This window comes from Pan troglodytes, chromosome X, assembly GCF_028858775.2.
Source record: "Pan troglodytes isolate AG18354 chromosome X, NHGRI_mPanTro3-v2.0_pri, whole genome shotgun sequence".
In the NCBI taxonomy this organism is placed as follows: Eukaryota; Metazoa; Chordata; class Mammalia; order Primates; family Hominidae; genus Pan; species Pan troglodytes.
In genome coordinates, this window is record NC_072421.2 from 128,807,359 (window position 1) to 128,835,004 (window position 27,646).

General features: G+C 37.4%; 1 long non-coding RNA gene and 1 pseudogene across 2 annotated transcripts in view; both read right to left on the minus strand.

Moving 5' to 3' along the window:
• Nucleotides 1-8,868: 8,868 nt before the first annotated feature.
• The window catches only part of LOC134809282 (uncharacterized), a 218,188-nt gene continuing 199,410 nt past the window's right edge, over nt 8,869-27,646 (minus strand). The window contains exons 3-5 of one of the 2 annotated variants that reach the window (XR_010154655.1): nt 16,578-16,678; nt 15,994-16,075; nt 8,869-12,544 (exon numbers count right to left, since the gene is read on the minus strand). This is a non-coding gene — a long non-coding RNA (uncharacterized LOC134809282). The remainder of the gene's footprint in view (nt 12,545-15,993; nt 16,076-16,577; nt 16,679-27,646) is intronic. The other variant, XR_010154656.1, reaches the window with a different exon arrangement.
• LOC112207255 (U2 spliceosomal RNA) lies at nt 24,954-25,078 on the minus strand (annotated as a pseudogene).

Sequence of the window (27,646 nt, forward strand, 5' to 3'; positions counted from 1 at the left end):
TTTATTGAGTGCCTTCTGAGCTATGAAGTGCACTAACACAGCAATGGGGACTAGTACGCTTAAGATTTATTATACAACAAGGAAATGTGTAAGTAATTGCAATAGGAAATCAGGTCCCAGTCATGCAGGGCTTATAGATAAAGTGCATTCATAACAAGTTGGGTGTAAAGAAAATAGCCTGCCATATATAAAATCATATTTTCTGACTGACTGCCATTACGACTGGAGAGAGGTAGGATTTTTATTTCACTCCAGCTAACATAAACATCACATTCCAGGCTGCAAATTGTTGATTCAAAAAACATGCTGACTTTGTTGCTACATATAAGGTTTAAGTCTCTCATAATCTCTGTCAGAAGCAAGTCAAATGGTCAATCAAGCCACTTTAAATTTCAAGCTGTTTTAAAGCACCGTAGGATGATATACCGCCAAGCTAATTCTTATTTAATAGGAATCTCCCTGATCTCAGGTCACAAATATATAGTGGAAAAGGCACACGCTCTGGAAATATACATAGGATCCCAGTGGTACTGTAGCTCCACCATCATACCATTTGTGTGACCTTGAGATTTAAACTCTCTGAGCCTCAGTTTATTGTATGATGGACTTTGTTTCATGGTATCATGATATATAAGAAATCAGCTATGTCACTGAAGAAAATGGTACAAGTTTGTACCTATGCAAGTCATGCAGAGATTTCTGAGATTCAGTAAAAACAATAAAGTAGGCCCAATTTGCATATTGACATTTTAATAACCAAGATTTGAACATGCCTCTTATTATCAAGTAAGTCTTCCATTGCTAGTAGTGTATTAAATTTAATGCTTGTAAAATGCATAAAGAATCTGCATTAAGGGAATATGTACACCATGTTTACTTTTAATGAACTAGTCAGTGATACCTCAAATGGTTTAATAAACATTTTCATCTGAACAGAAAATAAAGAGCAATGAGTGGAATTCTGAAAAAAAATGATTATCAATAATTTGTTTTTCAGATTAGTTATGGGATGATAATGACCTTAAAATGATGGGGTAGCAGCAGATGGTTGGACAGCACAGGCTTACTAAGTTCACATTGGAGTTAGAGAAATCAGGGAGTTTAAAGTTGGGAGTCATGTTTCAGAGAAGGACAACTTGACCCAGAAAGTAATGTCACTGAAGTGAGCACAAGTGGGAATTGAAGAAGGGGAGGTGGAACGGAAGAGTTGGGGGGAGGGCTGAGGTGAAGGCTCTAAGATACAGTTTTTCTCAAACAAATGCCAGTTGAGTCTCAAACTGGTGAAAGGGTGGAATAAAGGTTCACAAGTGGCAACATTGTCATCATAGGCCATTGTGGCCAAGGGAAAGAACTCTGTGATACACAAGATGCTGAAGAAGTTAATCTGTGCTTCAAGACTCCAGAAAGAGAAGGGCAGCACTGTACTTCAAAAACATTTTACTAGGACTCTGAGCATGGAAAAAGTGAATAGCAGAAATCTAGGCGAGACAGACATATAAACCGAGACTGATCCCAATGAGAATGACCGTGCCCAAATTCCCTATCGTAATGATAGTATACAAGAGGATTAACAGCCTGAAGAGAGGGAGTTAAGCTAAAGATAATGGTGAGAGGAATCAGTCATCCCTTGAAGGCACTTTTCTGCTACACTGGGATTTCTCTCCCATGATTTCCAAAAGGCATCTGGGAGAGAACTCCCAAGTCACAGACTCAGAGATCCAGATAGAAATCTAATTTGAGAGATCTTCTTGTCTTTAGATTGGTGAGGGTCTCAATTTATGATTGTCAATCCTAATTCTAATGTCTCTGTTCAACCTCAGTGATCTCTTATGGCATAAGAATGTTTTGAACTCCACATTTATTTATATTTATGGTTTATTTTTAATTCCTTCTGGGAAGGGCAGGCCATAAAATTATGGGAGATGACAGTGAAATTGAGTGAAGCTGGGAGAAGACTGCAGAGCCCAGGAGGCTGTAAAGAGACCAGATATAGTGCATCCTCACTCTTGCCTTTCTTCCTTGCTGTAACTTCTGTCTTGACATAGATAGCAGGAAAGGGGTCAGATCTGGGGCCCAGTCTCGCTGTGGCTTTCATGTAATAATCCAAACCTAAAAGTTAAGTACCCTCAAAACCAAAGTTTCCCAGTTCTAAATCACAGTTCTCACTGTGCCATTTCCTTCTCAATAGAATTCAATGTCTCCCCACTCTTACAGGATCAAGTACCAATTTCACAGCCTGACATTCAAGGCTCTCCTTCCACAACCCTTTCCAAATTATTTCCAGCCTTGACACTTACTGCCCATATTTAGAAACCTAGAGTGGGGATTTCAAGCAGTAAGAATTGTATTCGCTTTGGCTGAGGGAGTGCAATAATTAAGGCCTGAGGGGTAAGAAACTCCACTATCCTGACTCTGTGTACCTATCCCTGGGGTAAATGTTGGGGAGCAGAGCCTGGTGTGAGAAGAGAAGAACAGGATTCTAACCAATATTGCAATCTTCTGTTGATCAGACTGGGACATTAGGACAATGATGGTGCCACAATGGGTCTGCCTGGTTGTATGCGAGCTTTTCCTAATCCAAATATTAAGGAAGTTCCAACTTCTTACTCTCTTGAGTCAATTCCAGCCTCTGTGCCTTTATGCGTACCAATTCACTCATCTGTGTTTTCCTTTTCTTTCCTCTCAGCAGTTCAAGCTTCTCCTCCTTTAAGTTACAGTCAGAATGCTCTCCTTCAGAGGAAGCTTCTCTGCTTGATGCTGTGTCAGTATCCCTTCTCTCCTTTCCTTATTGTTTCTGGAGTTTATTCATGATCATGTTAATTGTATCATGTTAATCATGTATGCTGCTATCATGAATGACTGAATTCAGGCCCTTAACTAGATCCCAAGCCTCTTAAGGCAATTGTTCATTGCCGTTTTATTCTTCTCTTCATCCAATTCTAGTCTCAAAATTTTATTCTCCCTTGGCATGCACAACTCCATTTCCTGTAGGAGGATCTACTTCTTTCATTGCCCTTTCTCAGTCTTTTTCTGGCTCCTCTTCTACTCAATCTTCAATTGTTGGGCTTCTTTTATTCACTCATTTGTACATTAATTTAATTTACAATTGCATTTGTTGTATACCTACTACGTGTCATAACGCAGTCTATGCATGTTGTCCATGACTGCTTTCCCTTCCTTTCCCTGCTTTTCCCTTCCAATCCCCTTTTCTCCCCTTTGCTTTTCTCCCCTCTTCTCTTCTCCCCTCATCTCTTCTCTCTTCTCTATGCTTCCTAAAACAGACTCAGTATTCTCTTTTAGTTTCAACCAAGAGCTTATCATTTCAAAACTCTTACTTTTACGAAATGTTCCTTTTCAACTTCAATACCATTTCTAGCTGTACTGGACTTTCTTTCTTGGATATTATAGAATCATCTCAAGATCAGTGTATCCCAAGCCAAATAGCATCTACCTCCTTCAGCCTGGTCTTCTTTCTGGATCTCCACTTTCATTAACTGTCAAATGTTTTACCAATCTGACATCATCACTGACTTCCGTATGTTTAACCCATATGTCTAATCGGTTACAAAGTGTAACTTACTCAGCCTTCCAAAAAGTTCTCACGTTTGTTTATACCCATGCTTGCATATTTCTACTGTTATTGCCTTACTTCTGGCCTTCATTTTCTCTCATATGAGCTACTACAATCCCCACTTTAGTGATCTTTCTTCCCAGCTCCCCCCAGTTGATCCTCCACCTGCTTCTAGAGTTATCTTGTTAAGAAGATTTGACCATGCCATTCCTCTGCTTTAGAAATGTTTATAATTCTCCACTGTATACAGCACAAAGTCCACCCAATTTGGCATAGCACAGTCAGACCAACAAAATCTGGGCCCAAATCAATTTTCCAGATGTACTTCCCATCATTCTCTCCATGTGTCTTATACTTCAGCTCCAGTTAAAATACAGTTCTTTACCACATAAGTATGTAACATAATGTGAAGACCCCTATTTTAACCCTGACTGCACTGTTTCAAGGTATTTATAAGCATCTTTAGGGCAAGGACTGTGTATTATTCATCTTTGTAGCTCTGGTGCTTACCATAAGTAGATCTCAATAAATATTACATAAACTCATAAAGGAATGATGACCTGGATTCATAGTTTTATATTCTTACATATTTTTATTGACACATAATAGATTTACATACTGAGTTTCAATTTCATTTCTGCCATTCCTTAGCAATGTGACTTTTGTTCAGTTCTAAGCCTTAGTTTCCTCATCTGTAAACTGGGCTTAGCAATAATTGCCACCTAGCCCTATAGATTTTGAAGGGAATTTTCATGTTCCTTTTCTGTCTTGTCTTCTCAAGCTTCTCAGGGCCCTACCCTGACTTTGGCAGACAGTGGCAAAAGGAGTGAGAAGAGGGCTGTGGGGCCAAGCTCCGAGCAGCAGCTGCAGTGGGCCTGCCTCACAGCTGCTGGCCAGGCTTTTGGGAATTTTGCACTGTTAACCCTTTGGGTCTAGTTCTTGAGAACCCTATGGATTATTCATCCTTCAACTCAGCTTCTTGTTTTCTGGGTAACAGACACAGATTATTTACCTATGCACCTGCTTCTCCCTTTCTGAGCAATCCTTCTCATGCAGACAAGTAATCAGACACAACATTCTCTCCCATGTCTAAAATTGGATGACTTCTTAAACTTTCCCCATCTTGTTGACTCACTTGTCAGTAAGTTCTCCTCTTTCGGGGACTGCAGTGTTCCAGGTATGGCTTGACCTGCAGGACAAACTGTTAGACTCAAATGTCTATTGTTTTGGACATTCAGAGTCTATTGCTGATAGCTCAACTTGTATAGCTTTATTTAGCAACTGTGTCACACCCTTGCCTTACATCAGGCTCAGAGTAAGTGAAAAACCCCAGGGCATTTTCACACCGATTGCTGGCATGACAAACCAACCTCTACATGTGCAGTTGATGTTCTAAACCTTTAAGCAAGACTAAGAAATTGTTCATTTCCACTCATCATACCAGTATGCTGATATTCTTTAGAATGATGATTCTATTATGCTGATATTCTTTAGAATGATGATTCTATTATCCACCTTTTCCATTCCCATCCATGTGTTCCTCTCTTTTCATACCCAGCTTTGGGTCATCAGCCCATTTGCTCATTTGTCCTTGTCTTCATCAACATAATCTGTATTTCCAAATTTTTTATTGTGGGAAAATACATATAATTTAAAATTTACCATTTTAAACTATACAGTTCAGTGGCATTATCTGGCCGGGCGCGGTGGCTCACGCCTGTAATCCCAGCACTTTGGGAGGCCGAGGCAGGCGGATCACGAGGTCAGGAGATCGAGACCATCCTGGCTAACACGGTGAAACCCCGTCTCTACTGAAAATACAAAAAATTAGCCGAGCGTGGTGGCGGGCACCTGTAATCCCAGCTACTTGGGAGGCTGAGGCAGGAGAATGGCGTGAACCCGGGAGGCGGAGCTGGCAGTGAGCAGAGATCGCGCCACTGCACTCCAGCCTGGGCGAAAGAGCGAGACTCTGTCTCAAAAAAAAAAAAAAAGACACAAAAAAACAGTGGCATTATCAACATTTTATGTTAAAAATTTTCAGACCTATGGAGAAGTGCAATAATGCCCATATACCCTCCACCTAGAGTCACTCTTTATAAACATTTTACCATGTTGCTTTCTTGCTTTCTCTCCCCTCACCTCTCTCTCTCTATATATATCCATATATCTATATCTATATCTATATATCTATATATCTATATATAGATATATATATATAGAGAGATAATATATATATATTCCTATTTACTGGAGGTGTGACATTTAAAAATATACTATGGCTCTTGTATACACCAATGGATTCTAGGAAGGAGACATGAAATCACACTTAGCAGTATCCAAGTGAGTGGAGCAAGGGAAACAACAAAAAAAATACCAGTGGTAAGTGGTTAGTGTTTATTGGTTATCAATCTATTAGAAAGTTTTTATTGAGTACCTACTATAGTTATAAGCCCAACACTGAAAAATTATGAAATATAGTCCCAGTCTTTATGAAGCTAATGATGTGTTTGGGGAAGGTGACAATTGATTTTTTTTAACATGTCACCACCTTTTTGTCTGCTTACTTCTAGCCTTGCCCTTTCTGGAACTTCAATGCATCATTCATAGTATCATCAAAGTTATCTGTTGAAAACTCTACACTCATTTTCTTTTTCTTTTCCTTTTTTTTTTCTTTGAGATGGAGTCTTACTCTGTCGCACAGGCTGGAGTGCGGTGTCGCATTCTTGGCTCATTACAAACTCCGCCTACTGAGTTCAAGCAATCCTCCCACCTCAGCCTCCCAAGTAGCTGGGAGTCCAGGCGCAAATTACCACGCCCGACTAATTTTTGTACTTTTAGTAGAGACGGGGTTTCACCATGTTGACCAGGCTGGTCTCGAATTCCTGACCTCAGGTGATCCACCCGCCTTGGCCTCCCAAGGTGCTGGGATTACAGGCGTGAGCCACAACGCCTCATTTTCTTAACCCTGGATTCACCTTAAGAATGCCATAGGACAATTTTAAAAAGCCAAAATATTTGCTTTAACACAGATTGGTTATGTAAGAGTCTCATGGGTAGGTCCTGAACATCATATTTCTGAGGATCCCCAGGTAATTCTTATGCATGGTGAGGGTTGACAACCACTGCCGTGGACTGATTAAGCCTCTCTCTTTTTTGAAACGCTTACTGTCTTGTCATTCCCTATATCCACACCCATTAGCATAGCTACAGTGACTTCCATAAACTGGCCTGGACTTCATCTCCTAACACTCCTTCCATAACTCTTCATAATCTTGCTACACCCAGTGCTGCTTCACAACTTTGTACCTTTTCATACCTTGTATCTTCTGTATGGAATATCCTTATCTTCCTTATCTGCCTATCAAAATATTATACATCCTTTAAAATTTGAATGACATCTCCTTCAGGAAGTTTTCCTGAACTTACTGTTTCCTTAGCTTGTAAACATTTTTATTATTATCCTTATCACACAAAATGAATCATAAACATCTGTTTATGCATCTCTCCCCTACTCAACTGTGAAGTCTGAGGGCTGGGTATGTACATTATTTACCTCTGTATCCCCAAAACTTAGCCAACAGAACTGGCAAACAGTAGGTGCCCAATACATATTTGTGGACTAAGTAGATTAATGAATTTTTAAAAAATGTTTTAGCATCTCTAAGACAAAAAAATGTGCAAGAAGGAACAAGGCAGATTCAAAAGAAGAGGTCTGTCAGTTGAATACTCGGTGAGATATCTGTCCTTGGAAAGAAGGGATTTTGTCTGGAGAAAACTAGGCTGTGCTAAGAAGAATAACTAATTCTATACAGACAGGCAGCCAAGAACAGGCTGTGGCCAAAGTGTTGATGGATGACAGCTGGAAGTATGGCTTGTGAACCAACTAAAAATGACACATCAATCTGAGCTGCAAAATAAATCATTGGGACTCCAAAGGCTTTTGTTCACTTTAAAATCTCACTCTACATGAACATTTAATAAGAACACTTCAAATTGTTATAGCACTTTACTACTTTACACTTTACACATTCACATACATAATCCCCTGTAAACTTCCCAACACCTGTTACAAGAACAACATTATCAACCCAATTTTAGGATAGAAAGCTGAGGCTCTAAAAATTTCATTAATTAACCCAAGGTCACACAGATGATAAGTGGTAGAGGCAGAGCATGAATAGATTTTGAGATAAGAAAAGGAGAAGGAATAAGAAAGCCACAAAAAAAGTGAGCAAAAATAAAGAAAAAAATCTACAATATGCACATTATGTTTCATTCTGGGCTTTATTAACTACAAGTTTTTGTTGTTCTTTTCTCAATAATAGTAAAGGGGTTGGATCAGAGAAGGGGGCGCTCCTAGGTTAAGAGTTGTTCATCTATAATGTATGAGGTATGGTGCAAGTCACTTTACATTTAGTATCAATAATAGCCCTATACGGTAGATGCTGTTATCCACACTTTCAACATGTAGAAATTGAGATGCAGAAGATTTAATCAATTTGCCTGAAGGTCTGTAAGAGTTGGAAAAAAATTTGCACCCCTGTTTGACTCTAAAACCAGTGTTATTTGTATAACATCATATGCTTAATTCCTGTGTTGTGTTAGTTACATGTAAGAAAAATGTTGTAATGAAAGTATTATTTAGAATGTCTAATATATTTTTATGAAAATAAGACAGAAAGAGAAAGAAAAAAACGGTGTTCTGAATAAGGTTGAAGTAATCATGAAAGTCAACTTGGAAGAAAAGTGAGACTTGACTTGAGTCTTAAGAGATGGGTAAAATTTGAAGCACCAACTAGGCAAGGGAGGGCATTCTGGAAAGGGATAAGAACATGGAGAAAGGCACTGAGGAGAGTGGCATCTGCTGGAAAGTCAGAAAAGAACCCAAGAACTGTGGGTGTGGGAGTTTGCTACCATCGAAGAAGTGCAAAATGTCCTAAACTTCACTGTTGGAGGGATATATTCTTCCCCCTAAGATTTTCGGGTTGGAGGAAGTTACATTCTTAGATGCGAACATCAACTGAGGGCCTTTCTGGTACAAGGAAATCGAATTGCTGATTGCTGGGATGTGTTATGAAAGGGAGCAAGCCACCAGTTATCATCAGCTCCCTGCGGGGCCCCACTGTCGCAACAGTGATAACTGGGAAATAGATCTTGAGATAAGAACAAGAGAAGAAATCAGAGATGAGTTCAGCAAGCTTAAAAAAAAGACCCCAAATAGGTATCTTTTATAGATTAGGTTTTTTATTGAAAAAGTAATACATGCAATTCATACAGAAAGCTTCAGAGTACAAAAGGATATAAAAAAGCCAGTCTACTTCTGCACATACAAACATATGTACATATATGCATCTTTCCTTATTAAAAAAGGGCATACACCTGCACACCATTGTGAGTCTTTTAAAAATTTCAACAAATTAAATTGGGAAATAATTTTATTTCCACACATGTGGATCAGTTTTATTTTTTAATTGACAATATTATTTCAATATATGAATATGCACTAAATTTTTTATCCTATCTCTTATAATAGACATTTGCCTTAGTCCCATTTTTCATTAACACAAATAATACTGCAATGGACACCCTTATACTTGTATACATTTGCATACTGTGCAAGTATTTTCATAATATACATTTCTAGAATGGGAATTACTTAGTCAAGGATAAATACATTTTTCATATTAAAAGATACTGCAAAATCGTGCCCTCCAAAGAGGTTGCACCAATTTATAATCTCATCTACAAGTTATGAAATGCCCATCTCTCTATCCCCATCAATACTACACATTATCTAGCTTTTAATCTTTTTCAATATAATGAAGGGAAATGATGTTTCATTATTGCTTTAATTTGCATTGCTTTAATCATCAGTGAGGTTAAGCCTCTTTTTCTGTGTGTTTATTAACTTGTATGGCTGTTTTTCAGTGAAATGTCCATTTATAGCCTTTACTCATTTTTCTATTCATGATTTTGCTTTTTTTCTATTGATTTGCAAGAGATTTTTACATATTAAATAACTTAGTCCACCCTGAGTGAGATAAATTGAAGATGTTCCCCTAAATTGCTTTTTGACTGCATTTATTATATTTTCTACATGAAAAAAGTTTTGAAAATTATATGTAGCTAGATTTATGAAATTTTTCTTTTTACTTCCTGGATTTTGCATCTTCCTTAGAAAAATCATTTTCACTTCAAGACTACATATAATTATTCCATGCTTTCTCTTGGTGTCTTTACAATTGCATTTTCCATTTGACTCCTTTATATTTCTAGAACTTATTTTGGGGTAAAGAATTGGGTAATCTCTATTCTGTGGTGTTAATTTATCTACTCACATACTAGAACCAAACTGTTTTAATCAGTATAGATTTATAATACCTTTTAATACGTGGTGGGTAAAGTTTCTCCCAACACACTCCTTCCCACCTCCCACCACTGACTTTTCGTTTTCAAAATGGTCCTGGCTAGTCTCACACTAAATTATGTATATATATATAACATAATACATAATTATATATACGATAGAGGACACACTGATAACCAAAGTGATAGATGGCTGTGGTCTCAAGAGTGAGAGATGCTCCAGAACCTCCATTCTGAGAGGCACGCGCGCGCGCACACACACACATACACACCACAAAACATACAAATAATGTATTTGAAAAATATAATAGTTTAGAGGTGAAGTCCTGGGAATACCCACAATGGATCAAGAATAGGGTTGCCAGATTTAGCAAATAAAAATACAGGATGTCTAGTTAAATGTGAATTTCAGATAAATAATTTTGGGGGTATAAGTATGTCTCAATTATTGCAGGGGGCATGCTTATGTAAAGACTATTTGTTGTTTATCTGAAATTTATGTTTTACTGGGTGTCCTCTGTTGTATAGGCAACCCTAACCAAGGGGAAAATGAAGAGTAGCTTAAAAGTACAAAGGAAAATTGTATGCAATGATGAATTAACACATTATGGTCAGTGGGAAGCCCTTAATACAGGCACTTAGACATTGGCTTGAACAGAGAAATTACAATTCTGGGGTGTGAATTAAATAAGCTTGTTTTGTCTTCCCAGCTTTGGTTTGAAAAATGAAACTTCTTAAATAAAATGCAAGAGGCTCAATTGATTTGAAGGCTTTTTGGCTTTCTGGCTCCAGTTTAAAAGAAAAATCAGTTTAATAGAAATTGGAAATTAAGATTCTGTTTTATTTGTGCCATACTATGAAGACTTTTGATATATAGATTTTCTTTTTCAGATTAGTGTTTCAAGTTTAAATTATTGGGAAACTTCCCAAATTGATTTTTTCATTTGGGGTTGGTGGGGAAATGTCATTCTTATTAATCACTTTAGATAATAAGTCAAGTAGAATCCCTTATGATTTATTGTCTTTTATTTTTAAGTGACCAAGTGATTTGGATCTGAAATTAAAGACATTCTCTAATTCATGAATATTTGCTTAACTAATTCTTTCCTAAAAATTAACTTGACTTTTGGAGCAAGCTCCTGTGCTTGCTCCTGTGGCATATTAAGAAAAGCTTTGGCTCTGGAGTTAGAAAACCTGGATTCAAGTCCCAGATCTTTGTAGCTCCGTGCTGTAAATGTGTGGCAAGTGGCTCAATGTCTTTGACTCCTAGTTAGTTCATCTATAAAATGGGCGTAGTAATTCTTACTTCACAGGGTTGTTGTGAGAATTAAATGAGATATACAGGTAAAGTGCATGGCACTTTACAGGTATTTAATTATTATCAATTTTTTTGTAGATACTTACATATTGAAAAGTATATATATTTGCAAAATCATTTTCATTGATGCTTTTCTAGAGGGTGAAATTTTGTGTGCATTTGAGTTCTTTTTAAAGGCTGATGAGTTCTCTATTTCTATGAATATGGGAGAATGCTACATAAATATAATATTGATATAATGTTGGTATGCTCAGCATGAAACAAAAGAACCCAAAATATATAACATGTATCAATGGGGTTCCTTATGGAAATTTACTGAATTGTAATAATAATGTTTGCCTTTCTGTTGGAAAGAATAAGATGCAAATAAAGTCCTTTTAACTGCCTATGGGCGGGATAAGCACCAGCTAGTCTTGGAGGGGTTGAGTCTTATGACTATTCTATGGTGCACCCTTTGAAATAAGCCTGTTCTTGGCCACATCAATTCACAGATGGAGGGTGTATGGTTTCTGCTATTTTTTTCCACTGGAAATTTGTCAAGGATTTGTTATATGCTGCGGAATGGTTAGATGTGGGGAAAAAAAGCCCAAGCACCATGGCTGGCCCCAGGATTTTGGGACAGGTGTTGATAATCTGTAAGAGTAGGAAGGCTGCTGATGAGAGTGCGTGATATCCAAGAAACAACCAGAAAAAGGCAACTAGAGACAGGAGTTTGAATGTTCCATAGATCATCCCTTGTCCTTTTCTCCTTTATGGGCTCTCCTCACAATAACTGGTAGGAAGTTAGAAGACCTGGGTTCTAGTCATTAATTGTCTGTGAGTTCTGGAGCAAGTCATTTCAGTTTGCTGGACCTCATTTTTCTGATCTGTCCAACTGAGTTTGGGGGGAGGAGATGCCTCAAATATCTCCAAGCCTGGTGTGAGAATCAAATGTGAGAACAGACTTGAGTGTTCTTTGAAAAAGCACGCAGTGCTGTATGCAAATGCAAGTGTAGAGATTATTATTTATCATCATTTACAGTGAAAGCAAGGATAATGTGATAAGGACAAGCAATCGTTCTCTCTGGTTTAGATAGAGGAGAGTGGGAATGGCCTTAGGAAGCATCCAAACCTGGAATTTCTCAGGAGACTGAGAAAACAGCAAACTCCTCCTTCAACATCTCTTCTTCTCCCACTTTTATCTGGTCAGTTTCATGGCCCAGACCCAGTCAAGAACTCTTCTTCTCTGCTAGTGTTTCTCATAAGGGTATAGTTGTCTGCATACCAATAGCTGGATAAACACTAAAGCTCTGTTGAGAGGAAACGTGAGGGAAGTTTAAAACCATGAATAATATGGAGAAGATGAATATTAACTTTTACATTTAATTTAAAAGTAAAACTCTACTTCACAATTAAAAGAGAAATCTTAGGAGGAAACTTAGGATCCATGAAAGGAAAGTCGTGTCATCAGTCAAATGAAAAGCTTGGACCATCAGATTATTTTTAAAGGTCCCTTCCAGCTTTGACATTTTAACTGAGAGTTCTTGTGACAAAATCTCAGCTACCTTTCCAATACAATGTCCCTACTACTCCCAGCCTCTCGGTGTAAGCTAATTTTTCTGCCTTTCCTTCCTAGCCTGTCTCAGTTGCTCTTGGCACTACCTTCCAAATGCAAACTCTATCCCCTTCTCCTTCACCTAGATAAAGCCTATCGAGCCTCCTTTGACACTGAGTTACCAATGATGAAAGGGGTAATTATTGACACAGCAATATGCTAGGTGTTTTATGTAATTTTTAACCCTCACATAAGCCTTTTGAAATGAACTTTAGTCTTCCCTGTTTATAGGAAACTGAAGCTCATAAAGTTTAAGTAACTTGCTGAAGATCACACAGCTAGTGCCAAAGTTAGGATTTGAATTAAAATCTGTCAGACTCCAGAGTTGGGCTGTCAAGTTCAAGACTCACCTCACCCAGCCCCAAAGACCTTCACTCTCCTCAGACAACTTCCAAGTCTTCAAACCAAGCCCTGCATTTAATGCTATCATGTCGTAGACTTACTTGATTTCATATCTTCTTTTCCCAATTCATTTTTTGGTTCCTCACGAGAAAGGACCATAGCAAATTCAACTCTCTATACTCAGTGGTTAGTTCTCTGACTTGCACACAGTAGGAGCTTAATAAATATTTGTTGATGAGTAGACATCACATTAATTTGCTGTTCAAAACCTGTGTTTGAGTATTAAATATGTTTTACCAGTGGAAGAAAACCATAGCTAAGGTAATTTGTGAGCCGAAGCCATTGTTACTTCTGTTGCTAAGGGAAGTCAGTTACCCTGGGATACTAATTAACTGCAGCTATTGTGGAAATTAAGCCAGCAGCCCCCAGCGAGTTCAGAGAGCTGACGGGAGGAGGGAATCTAGAAGGTGTCAAGTAAGAAAGTATATTTTCTGATTTGAAGAAAAGTGACCAAGGGAGGGGGTAGCTTGCACACTTTCAGCACCATCACACCTCTGTGAAGCCTATTTCTCTTCCTTAGTGGGCAAAGAGGTTGTTCTCTATAATTAGCTCAAACAGTCGAGGCAAGGTGAATAGACTGCCTGTGGCTGAGACCTACACTTCAGGCTTTGCTAGCATTGAGAGATACGCATCTGAGGGGCTTTGACGTCAAAGTAGCTCCAAGGCTGAATGAAAAGTACTGAAGAGACTCTTGATGCTAAGTTAAGATTCCAGTTGAAATGATGAAGGGAAATGAAGAGATCAATAAAGAAAGGTAACAGACTCTACCTGGGGTGCTCGTTGCATTTAAAAGAATTATCTACTCTGCTGTCTAAATTGGAGTTCAACAGTTTTAATAAAGGGACTTATTTATGATTCTAGAAAAAGTCTGAACAGTGCACTTATTTATCTGCAACATAGCCAGAGCTCAAACTTGGACATAAGTTGCTCTAACAAACTAGTTCCACCTAGTGATAGTGTACCTAAATTGCAGTTTGTTTTTCTGAGAAAACGAAAACATGGCCTTTACAAGTGGTCACTGCAGCACTGAAGTCATGACATTATTCAACAGCTGAGCACCAGCTTCGTGAGAAGCCCTGGGCTAGAGACACTGACGCGTGTCTGGGGAAGAGGGAGTGAGTGCTTTGCAGATTGGCTAAGCGAGGCAATAATAAAACTTCTGATTAACAGCAGGAGGTGAGAGCACCAAGCCTACAGGAAGCATATGAAATAATATTTAGAGACCAGGGCAGGTGGGATTAACTCTGTCTCTACTGACTCATGCTGTTGAAAGATCTGTATACGAACTCAAAACCTCCCTTCTGCATGACAGAAGGCCATGAAAGGGTGAAGAAGAAAATTCCAAGGAGGTTCTGACCAGAAGGACAAGAGGACACAATAAAATTCAGCAGCAACCTGGTACCCTTGTCTTTTCATGCAATAATTCTATAAGGAGATTATCCAACTTCACCAGAGCGACACTGAAATCTTCTTGGCTTTAGACTCACATATCCAAATGCCTACTTAGTTAAGCACCTTCCACTCTGAGCATCCAAAGCTATGAAAGCAACAGGTAGGCCAAAATACAGGTCTACAAGTCTGGCAAACCCTAATCAGCGCTGCCCTGCCCTAGGAATTAGTAGAGCAACCACACCCATCAATGCCAGAGATATGGCAGCAAGTGCTGAGCCTAAAATGTTCTGGTGAATCAAGCCATCTGTGATTCAGAGAAAAGCAAGTTTGATAGCACATCTTGTGGGCAGGTTTCATCAAGCTCACTGGCTTGCATGTGGGGCTGTTGCACCGATATTTGGGTAACAAGACCCTAAAAATACTCCCCAAAATTCACAAGCCTTTTATTCTATTGTGGATAGATGCAGCTCCACTTGAGGCACAGATGTTTACCCATCCAGTATTCCCCACCTCCACATCACTCTCCTTTGCCCCACAGTTTCCTGCTCATGCCAAGACTCCACCTCCAACTCATCTCTGGGATAGCCAATGAGCACCTGGGGCCTTCGTGCTGTGTCCCAGGTTTTCTGTCAAGGAACCAAGCTTCTAGTGACTACACAGATTTCAGAGTGAATCTTTTAGGTTCCTCCTAGATTACAAAGGTTAGAGAATGAAGGAGTAAGGCTTGGGAATCTGTATCTTAATGAAATCCCTACAGTTTGTTTTGATTCAGCAAATCGGCAGACAAGACCCCAGACTGGATTTTGTCCCAGCATTTCCATTTCCACCTCCTCTAAGAAGTTTCCCAGTGTTGTCAGCCCTCATTGATTTTCTCCTCCTTTTGAATTCATGTAACATAAAAGCAAAAATTGTTTGGGAGGCTGAGGCGGGTGGACCACCTGAGGTCAGGGATTCGAGGCCAGCCTGGCCAACATGGCGAAACCTCGTCTCTACTAAAAATACAAAAATTAGCTGGGCATGGTGGCGCATGCCTGTAATCCCAGCTACTCAGGAGGCTGAGGCAGGAGAATCGCTTGAACCCAGGAGGCAAAGGTTGCAGCAAGCCCAGCAGCCTGGGAGACAGACTGAAATTCCATCTCAAAAAAAAAAAAAAAACCTAAAAAAAAACAAGAATTGTGTGCTTTTAAAGGGCTCCCAAAAACCAATCAATACAAATGGTTACCTGGAGCAGGAATCCCCTTCACAAAACCCCAGTACATGCTTATCTAACACCTGCCTGGCCAGCCCTCCCCACTTTTTATAGAATATAGAACCCACCACCCACCAGGCAGCTATTTCAACCCCCATCACCTTTCTTAGGAACGCTAGTAGCCAGAAAAATCTCTTCCATCTCACTGATCCCAAATCTTCCCATGTTGCAGCCAGAAACCACCTGGGGGATTGGTAACATTTTAAAAAGAACTGTTTAAAACATTTGCAAAGTTTTCTGTTGTAAAAGTACTGTCCTTTGAAAGTGATGCTCTCTCTTTCAGAAAACAGTTCGTAGAGATTCTTTTGCTAAAGCAGTTTGTAGTTGCTCCCCTGGGTGTGTGTCTTCTATTAAGGCAATGATCTCAGAATTCTTGCTACAAAAGCCCAAACAAAATGCTAAATCCCTTCAAGCATCCCTGAACAGGCAGATATATTGGTGGTCAGCTGCGGAGGGCAGCTTGGAAACTAAGATCAATCTGCTTTAGCTTCTGTGCTTTAGCAGTATTTTCTTAAATTGCTCTTCTCTGTTGCTAGTTGCTTTAAGGCACCTTCTGTTGAAGGGAAAATTTGTGCATGTAAGCCCCAAGAAACCCCTACCTAGTATGGAACGCTGGAATCAAAAATTCATTTCAAAGGAGGAAATAGGGGAGAAATTTGTGGATGAAAATAATTCTCCCTTTTACCTTGCAAAAGTCACCAGGCAGAGTCTTCACTTAGGCTGGTATCAAATAATGATTCATTCATCAGGATTGAATTGAAAACTCTTGAGTGCCAGAAAGGATTCCTGAAAAAGGAAACGGATGGTGACTGCCATGTTTCATAACTCCGGTGGGTGCCACTTACAATTGGAGGGACATGGAGAAGGCTCCAAAGGATGGTTCCCTGGTAGCAAATAAAACAGGTGGCAAAGAGGAGGTCTAGCAAACAGGTTGAAACCAGAGTAGGGCATGAATTTGCTCTGGATAATAAAATTAGGTAGCATTGAGGGTGCGGGTGTCTGTTTGGAGCTCCAGTTCTGCAAGGTCTAGGAAAGCAAATCCAGCAGAAGACAGAAAAACCCAGCTCAGTCCCGGGTACTGATATATTGCTAAGGAAGGAGGGGATGTTGATAGGAAGTTAATATAGGGACTTGAGGACTCCATACCATAAGACCAACTTATAATGAGGGGACTAGAGAGAAAAGCAAGTCTGGAGTGGAGAAACTGAGGCAGAGCTTGCAGATGGGGGATTTAGTTGTCCTAGCTGGAGGAGCAGGAAAAGGTCCAGGTATTGAGTTGGGAGCTTATGGGACTGATGCTGCTTGCATGTCTCAAAATCCTATTGTACTTCTAACAAACAAGCTTGAAAACCTGGAATTTTCAACTTTTTGACAATAGAAAGTACCAAACTGACTCCCAGAACACATAGACAATATAATCAAACCAATTACCAAATAAGAAATTGAGAAAATTGTTGAAGACAAATTCTCCCCTGAAAGCACCAGGCCCAAATTGTTTCTTGGGGAAGGAGTGGGTTAGAGAAATGTTGGTAAAATGATACAAAATTCCAGTTAACAGGAGGAATTAGTTCAAGAGATCTATTGTACAGCATGTTAACTATAGTCAATAACAAGTACCAGATTCTTGAAAGTCACTGGGACGGTAGATTTTGAGTGTTCTCACCACAAAATAATGATAAGTATGTGAGATAGTATATACGTTAATTAGTTCAATTTAGTCATTCCACAATTTATACATATTTCAAAACATAATGTTGTATATAACAAATATGTACAGTTTTTATTTGTCAATTAAAAGTTAATTAATTTAAAAGGAACCATAAATTATGTGAGTACAGTGAAAGGCAGAAATTGATAAATCTGTAACACATGTGGAATTAAAAATGTACAAAGGCCTAAAACAGGGAGGAAGATCCCTTCCAATGAAAGACCCTTGGGGATGTTTCATTAACAAACTAACATGTGGTATTGGTTATTGATTCAACAACAGCAAAAAATATTCTGGCTTTACCCATTCAGAGCTCTTTTAGTTGGCTCCCATGTCCCCTTGACATATACCCATTTTTGTAGGGATTTTTAAAAGCACTTTCCTATTTTCTGACACTGCAAGATGCTTCAGTCTCATTTTATATAATTCCTGCCTTGGTCCTAGAATCAGCAATTTCTTCAAGGAGTCCTGATTCCTTTTACTGGAGGATACTAAAAGAAACCATTGACAAATCCCAGGTCATGCAGATTTCCCCATTTGCTTCTAAAAGTTTTACAGTTTTAGCTCTTAAATTTAGGTCTTTGGTTCATTTTGAGTTAATGTTTGTTATGAGATTAAAGTTAAGGGTCAAACCTCATTCTTTTGCATGTGGATATTTCAGTTTTCCAGCACTTTTTGTTGAAGACAATTGTTCTATTTCCATTCAATGGTCTTGAAACCCTTGTCAAATATAAATTGATATAGATGTGAGTGTTTATTTCTGTGCTCTCAATTCTCTTCCATTGGTCTATATTTTTGTCCTTAGGCCAATACCACACCCTTTTGATTACTGTAACTTTAAGTAAGTTGTAAAATCAGGTAGTATGAATGTTCCAACTTTGTTTTCTTTCTCAAGATTGTTTTGGCTATTTTGTCACCCTTGCAATCCCATATTAATTTTAGAATCAGCTTCTCCATTTCTGCAAAAATAAAACAATAACAGGGCATTGAGATTAGGTTTGAGACGGCATTAAAACTCTATTTTTTTTAGGTAGTATTGTTAACAATATGTAGTCGGCCAATTCTTGAACCAGGTGTCTCCCATTTATTTAGGTCTTCTTTAATTTATTTCAGCAGTGTTATGTAGTTTTCAGCAGGCAAGTCTTGTGTTTTCTTGGTTAAATTTATTCCTAAGTATTTTATTCTTTTTGATGCTATCGTAAATGAAATTGTTTTCTTAATTTCCTCTTTGAATCATTCAATACTAGTGTATAGAAATATGCTAAAATCACCCAATACATTGTTACTGTTATTACTGGGAAAAATTTTAAGTCTATTAGGAAGTGATGACTTTCAAGCTCTTTAAATATTGGAGGTGAAACTACAAGTCTTCAATTCTATTAGATTTTAAAGGAACAGAGTAGTTTAATGCTATTTAATCTGTTTCAGAGCATAGAGAAAGAAGAAAAGCTTCCAAACAGATACCAAAAACTGACAAAACTATGCCCAATTCTCAATTATTAACACTAATGCAAAAGTACCAAATTAGATGTTAGCAAATAGAACCCATCAACTAATTAAAAGAAAAATACACCAAGAAAGTGGGTTTTATACCAGAAAGTCAAAGAGATTTCAATATTAGGAAATCCATTAACACAATTAAACATGGAAAAAAATTATAATCATTTCCATAAACAACAGTATTCATTTTATGAAATTAAATGGTCATGCTTGATTAGTAAATGGAAGCTATTACTAACAAGACAAAATAAACTGAGAAAGACTGAAAAAGAAACAGAAAGTGAGGAAGGAAAATACTAGCAACCTGCTAAATGGCAAGATACCAGAAGTATTACTATTAAAGTCTGAAATAAGGCAAGGATATCCACTATCATCTCTATTATTTAACATTATTTGGGGGCATTTCCTAGTACAAATAGATAAGGATTTTTAAAAATGCCATCAACATTGGAAAGTAGTTAAAATTTTCATTTTTCATAGATGATATAATTGTTTACCTTAAAGCAACAGAAGAAATACATGTAAATTATTAAAAACAGTAAGAAAATTCTCTTCTTTTTCCTTCCTCTTCTCTTGGAGTTGGTGGTGTAATAGATTTAGAAGGTGGCAAAGTGAGGAGGCAACAGGCTGAGGAAGTGGCAATAGGTCCATTAGCTGAGGAGGTCACTAATGTAGTCAGGAGATTGATTATATACAAGAGTATTGAACATATTAATAAATATATTGAGAGTAATAGGAGCTAGCTTTCTCGCTGTCAGAAAGTGATTTACAAATGTGGGGAGGGAAAAGGCTAGAAAGATTCCTGGTATTTGGGATTTTAATTGGAGCTATCGATATGTACTCATGCTTTACACACATACACATACACACTCACACACACAGAGAAATATAGATATGTGTGCAGTGTGAATGTGTTGTGTACTCACACACATATACAAACACATATTTCCTATGTCTGTTAGAGGCCACTAAGTGAACAGATCTTGGGTTCTAAATATCACCCCCTCTAAAAGGACTCAGGGATCTTTGTAAAATGATTGATTCTAGAACTGGAGCAGGGAAAGTACGTGATCCTGGAACATGTTGTTGTTTTTGAAAGTAAGGAGGAGATCAAAGAATGATAGAGATGTGTATAAAGAACACTGGAGCAGGTCTGAAAGGTCTCTCACTAGCTCCTATATCCAAATATAGGATAATTTTAGTGTCAAAATAAATAATGTTAGTAAAGGATAACAATCAAGTGAATAATATAGGAATCCATCCATGAGTCCATACCAAAATTTCAAAATGAAAGAAATAAAAAGAAAATGAGGACGTGAAACTTCCTTAGAGTAGAATGTTAACTAATGAATGTAGAAGGAATGATATAAAGATAAACATGACCACTTAAGAATGACCATAGTAGTGGCTGATTTAGGCAGCGATCATCAATGAATGCTAAGGCAGGTGAGTGGGTGTTTGAAGAACAGAATAGTAGAATAGACTCAGAGGATCTCCTTACAAAATACATAACAATTACAAGGAGAGAAAATGTGACTCCTTGTTGGGGAAACATGGCAGACACCACCTTGCCCAGGTAATGAACATTATCATCATCACTGGTGGAACAGAGTTGCCATAATACCCCCCTTGATGCATTACTCTGCTTACAGTACGGCATCATTACTACAGTCTTCTTGCCAGGAATACATGACCTGAGTTTGGACAGGAGTAGTTACCAAATAAACAAGGGTTGAGGGACATCATACAAAATGAAAGACATGTACTCTTTATACTGTCAAGGTCATGAAAGTCAAGAAAGACTGAGGAAATGTTCCAGACTTTAGGAGACTAAAAATACATGAAAATTAAATGTAACACGTGACTCTGGATTGGATCCTGGACCACAGAATAGAAAGAGACATGGTTGGGATACTTGGAAAAATTTGAATAAAGTCTTTGGGTTGGGTCATAGTGCTGTATCAATTTTTATTTGCTGATTTGGATATTTCTATTTGTGACTATGAAAGATAATGTCCTTGCTTTTGAGAAGCACACAGTGGCATATTTTGGGGCAGTTGGGCATAATGTCTGAACCTTGCTCTCAATTCAATTAGTTTTTAAAAAGAATATTTTTAAGTGAGTAGTGGTTTTGTTTGTTTGTTTGTTTTTTAAAGAGCAGTAGTACTCATTTTAAAAGGGTTGTGTGTTTGTGTGTGTGTGTGTGTGTGTGTGTGGAGAGAGGGGGAAAAAGAGCAAATATGCTAAAATGCTAGCAATTGTCTAATATGAGTAAAATAATATGTGAATTTTTTAGTTTTTTCAATTTTTAATAAGGTTGCAATATTTCAAAATAAATTATATAAAAAGCCCCACCACACAACGTTGTAATTTAGACCTAAGAAAATCATTGAAATAAATATACTGTAAGTAGAAAAAATGATTACTATAAATATTTTCCTAGCACAAAAGGTGATTATCATTTTAATATTAAGATTTTAATATCATTCAAAATTAATCCAAATAAGCTGAATGCAGTGGCTAATGCTTGAAATACCAGAAACTCAGGACCCCATCTCTTAAAAAATATAAAAAATTAGTTGGGTGCCTGTAGTCCCAGCTACTTTGGAGGCTGAGGCCAAAGGATCACTCACTGGAGCTTAAGAGTTCAAGGCTGCAGTGAGACATGACCGTGCCACTGCACTCCAGCCTGGGTGACAGAATGAAACCTTGTCTCCAAAGAACAAAAAAAATAAGAAATTAATCAAAATGTATAGTTTATTTATGTAAGATATAGGCTTACATATATATTTAGTTCTTTCTTTTTTTTAGACAGGCTCTCACTCTGTCAATCAAGCTGGAGTGCAGTGGTGCAATCACAGCTCATTGCAGCCTTGACCCCTCAGGCTCAAGTGATTCTCCCACCTCAGCCTCCCGAGTAGCTGGGACCACAGGCGCATACCACTACAATTGGCTAATTAAAAAAAATTTTTTTTTGTGGAGATAGGGTCTTGCTATGTTGCCCAGGCTGGTATATTTAGTTCTTTAAAGGATAGCAGAAATTAGTAAGATGGATGACATAAAGATAAAAATTTTAAAATGCATGTGTTGCTATATAAATACATCTTTTAGATGTCATGAAAAAAGACATTACATTTACAGTTGCAACTGTAATAGCAAACACCAAAAAAATGAACTCTAGGAATAAAGCTACTGAGAAATGTGCAGGGCCCACATGAAAAATATTTAAAACATCAGGTTGTGTCATAAAACTACATTTAAGTAAATGGAAACATATACTTAAAATTTAATTATAATATTAATGTGATCCTATTAAAACAGGTAACATTTTTAAAAAAAATTAATCAAGCTTATTTAAAAATTTCTCTGGAAAAAACCTGAAGAACACAACCAAGGCCTTTCTACCAAAAAAAAATAATGAAACAATAATGAAATACAACATTTCATGTATAATAAGGTAAAGGTAAAGCAAATTTCAACGACACTGGTTCATGAGATCAATGAGACAAAATAGCCAAAAAGAAACCCAAGTCATGTTAGAATTTGGTATATGAAAAAGACGGCACTTAAAATAAGTAAGAAAAATAATAGATGGCTTTATCAACAAATGTTGCTGAGACAAATGGATTTTCCAATGGAAAAAATAAAGTTGGCTCCCAATCTCACTCCATACACCAAAATAAATTTGAAGTGGATCAAAGGTGTGAGTTAAAAATGAAAACAAAGTACTAGAAGCCAACATGGGGTATCTTGTCTTCAATTCCAGAGTGGAGAACTTTCTAAGTATGATACAAACCCAGAAGCCATAAAAGACAAGACAGATAAATTAATTATTCAAATATGTATGAACTTCTTCTGGAAAAATGGAATGTATGTATTGTTTCCTATTTCTCCTGCAAAGTACAGATAAAATCCCTGGAGATTATATATGAAACAACCACAAGAAGACAGAAAGGTGAAAAGAAAAAGGCAGACAAGATAGAGACCTCAGGACCAAGGAATGGCATTGTGGTGAGTTCCTTGAGTATTCTTTTTGCTTCTTATTTCCAATCCAGGTAACAAAGACACTGTAAATATAAAATCATCAAAGGCCACTACCAAAAAAAGAAGTGGTAAGAAAAGCCTATTCTCTCTAGCTAAAAAAGAAAACTTTTAGACAATAAGCACTCTCTGACCACATACCACAGAAAATGTTTGACCCATTCCCACTCCTGGAGCAAAGACCAAATGAAGAACTTAGACTTGCACCTTCCCCGCACTAAAACAAGGTGCCCTGACATCCTTGTCAGGGTGATGTCATAGGCCAGTGGGAAGTAGAGACTTCCACCACTGTTGGCAATAATGAGACATAATGATAATATTGGCCACATAGGGAGTAGTAATGAGGATCTCTTCTACATACTACCCTATGCCAATAAAGACCAAATGAAAACCTGAACTTCCACCCTAACCTAGCAGATGTCAGAGGAAGTCAGTTAAAACGTAAAATTTAAATAAAATCAAGAATATCATAACAACTGAAATATCCAGATTTCAACAAAAAATTATACCAAGAACTAGAAAAATCTCAACTTGAAAAAAGTAAGACAATCAAATCAACAGATACCAATCCAATGTCGACAGATATATAATTATCTTATAGGGACTTATCATCATATATTATAATAATGTTTCAGCACAAAATTACAAACACACGAAACAAAAAAGTAGAAAGTCTCATCAAAGGAATAGAAATTCTCAGCAAAAATTAAAGATATAAGAAACAGCTCATGGATATATTAGAAATGAACAATACAATAGCTGATTTTAAAAAATGAGTTAATGGGCTCAGCAGCAGAATAGACAGGACTGAGGAAGAAATCATTAAACTTGAATATAGAACAATAGAAATCAATCACTTTGAATAACAGGGGAAAAATGAAAAGAGTCCAGGGACATACGGCACTATAAAAAAAATAACTAGCATTCTGGTCATTAGAATCTCAGAAGAGTGGGGAAAACTTAAAAAGTTTGAAGTTTTAGGTAAAAAGGAAAAAGACTGAATATATAATGGCCAAGAATTTCCCAAATTTGGGCCCAATGTAGTGGCTGATACCTGTAATTCCAGCACATTGGGAGACTTTGCAGGAGGATCAATTGAGGCCTGGAGTTTGAGATGAGCCTGATCAACATAGCGAGACCCCATCCCTTTCTGTAAATTATATAATATATAATAAAAATTTTAAAAGAATTTCCCAAATGTGGCAGAAGACACAAACCAACAGATTCAAGAAGTTGAGCACACCCGAAACAAGATAAATTCAAAGGTGCACATCATAATTAAACTTCAGGAAACTAAAGTCAAAAAAAAAATTAAAAAGCCACTAGAGAAAAATGACACCTTATCTAGAGGGGAATACCAATTAGAACTAAAGGGAGTTCCTCATTAGAAACTACTGAAGGTGCAAGAAAGTGGCACAATATTTTTCAAGTGCTGAAAGAAAAGAACTGTCAGCTCAATAATCTATATATAGTAAAAACATCCTTCAAGAAAGAAAGAGAAATCAATACCTTCTCAAATGAAGAAAACCTAAGAGATTTTTTTTTTTTTTTACCAGACCTACCCTAAAGAATGGCTAAAGAAGTTCTCTAAAAAGAATAGAAATGATTTTTTTAAATCTTGGACTATCAGGAAGGAAGAAAGAACAAAAAGAGGGAATATATGGATAAATATAATTGAACACTCTCAAATGTGTTTGTGGTGGAGAAAACATTTAATACAATTATATATTATATGGAGGAGGATAAAAATATGTGAAGAGAGGTAAATTTTCTATACATCACTTGAACAGGTAAAATACTGGCACAAGTATAATTACGTAAGTTATGTATATATAATGTAATAACTAATGCAACTAGTGAGGAAGTTATACAAAGAGATACACTCAGAAACACTATAGATACTACACTTGATCTTAGCCAAAAGGCCAAGAAGGGATAAAAATACTACAGATAAATAAAAATTGAATTCTAAAAAAAGAGTAAAAAGTTAAATAAACACAAAGGAAGACAGTAAAAAGAAAATAGAGAAACAAAACACAGAGAGAACAAACAGAAAACCAACAGTAAAATAGCGTAATTAAGCCCTAACATAGCAATAATTACATTCAACATAAATTGTATAAATACACTAATTAAAAGAGATTTGCTAGTGGATTTTTATTTTATTATATTATATTATATTTTATTTTATTTTATTTTATTCAGATGGAGTCTCACTCTGTCACCCAGGCTGGAGTGTGGTGGCCTGATCTCAGCTCACTGCAACCTCTGCCTCCTGGGTTCAAGTGATTCTGCTGCCTCATCCGCCTGAGCAGCTGGGATTACAAATACATGCCACCACATCTGGCTAATATATTTTTTTTTTTTTGTATTTTTAGTAGAGATGCGGTTTCACCATGTTGGTCAGGCTGCTCTCGAACTCCTAGCCTTAAGTTATCCACCTTCCTCAGCCTCCCAAAGTACTAGCGTGTTTTTTTAAATCCTCAATTACATGCTGTTTAAAAGACACTCACTTCTCCTGTAGTAGTATAGGTAGGTTGCAAGCAAAAGGACAGAAAATATTAAGCCATGCAAAGATTAATCAAAAGAAATCAGGAGAAGCTATGTTGATATAGCCTCGGAGCAAAGAAAATTACCAGTGACAGAGACGGACATTGCATAATGATAAAACTGTCAATTCACAAGAAAAATGTAACAATATTACATCTATATACACCAAATAACAGAGATACAAAATGTGTGCAGCAAAAACTATAGAATAGAAAGGAGAAATAGTCAAGTCCACAATTGTATCTGGAGATTTCTTTTTTTTTTATGTTTATTATTTATTATTATTATACTTTAAGTTTTAGGGTACATGTGCACAATGTGCAGGTTAGTTACATATGTATACATGTGCCATGCTGGTGCGCTGCACCCACTAACTCGTCATCTAGCATTAGGTATATCTCCCAATGCTATCCTTCCCCCCTCCCTCCACCCCACAACAGTCCCCACAGTGTGATGTTCCCCTTCCTGTGTCCATGTGTTCTCATTGTTCAATTCCGACCTATGAGTGAGAATATGCGGTGTTTGGTTTTTTGTTCTTGCGATAGTTTACTGAAAATGATGATTTCCAATTTCATCCATGTCCCTACAAAGGACATGAACTCATCATTTTTTATGGCTGCATAGTATTCCATGGTATATATGTGCCACATTTTCTTAATCCAGTCTATCATTGTTGGACATTTGGGTTGGTTCCAAGTCTTTGCTATTGTGAATAATGCCACAATAAACATACGTGTGCATGTGTCTTTATAGCAGCATGATTTATAGTCCTTTGGGTATATACCCAGTAATGGGATGGCTGGGTCAAATGGTATTTCTAGTTCTAGATCCCTGAGGAATCACCACACTGACTTCCACAATGGTTGAACTAGGTTACAGTCCCACCAACAGTGTAAAAGTGTTCCTACTTCTCCACATCCTCTCCAGCACCTGTTGTTTCCTGACTTTTTAATGATTGCCATTCTAACTAGTGTGAGATGGTATCTCATTGTGGTTTTGATTTGCATTTCTCTGATGGCCAGTGATGGTGAGCATTTTTTCATGTGTTTTTTGGCTGCATAAATGTCTTCTTTTGAGAAGTGTCTGTTCATGTCCTTCGCCCACTTTTTGATGGGGTTGTTTGTTTTTTTCTTGTAAATTTGTTTGAGTTCATTGTAGATTCTGGATATTAGCCCTTTGTCAGATGAGTAGGTTGCAAAAATTTTCTCCCATTTTGTAGGTTGCCTGTTCACTCGGATGGTAGTTTCTTTTGCTGTACAGAAGCTCTTTAGTTTAATTAGATCCCATTTGTCAATTTTGGCTTTTGTTGCCATTGCTTTTGGTGTTTTAGACATGAAGTCCTTGCCCATGCCTATGTCCTGAATGGTAGTGCCTAGGTTTTCTTCTAGGGTTCTTATGGTTTTAGGTCTAACATTTAAGTCTTTAATCCATCTTGAATTGATTTTTGTATAAGGTGTAAGGAAGGGATCCAGTTTCAGCTTTCTACATATGGCTAGCCAGTTTTCCCAGCACCATTTATTAAATAGGGAATCCTTTCCCCATTGCTTGTTTCTCTCAGGTTTGTCAAAGATCAGATGGTTGTAGATGTATGGTATTATTTCTGAGGGCTCTGTTCTGTTCCATCGATCTATATCTCTGTTTTGGTACCAGTACCATGCTGTTTTGGTTACTGTAGCCTTGTAGTATAGTTTGAGGTCAGGTAGCATGATGCCTCCAGCTTTGTTCCTTTGGCTGAGGATTGACTTGGCGATGCGGGATCTTTTTTGGTTCCCTAGGAACTTTAAAGTAGTTTTTTCCAATTCTGTGAAGAAAGTCATTGGTAGCTTGATGGGGATGGCATTGAATCTGTAAATTACCTTGGGCAGTATGGCCATTTTCACGATATTGATTCTTCCTACCCATGAGCATGGAATGTTCTTCCATTTGTTTGTATCCTCTTTTATTTCCTTGAGCAG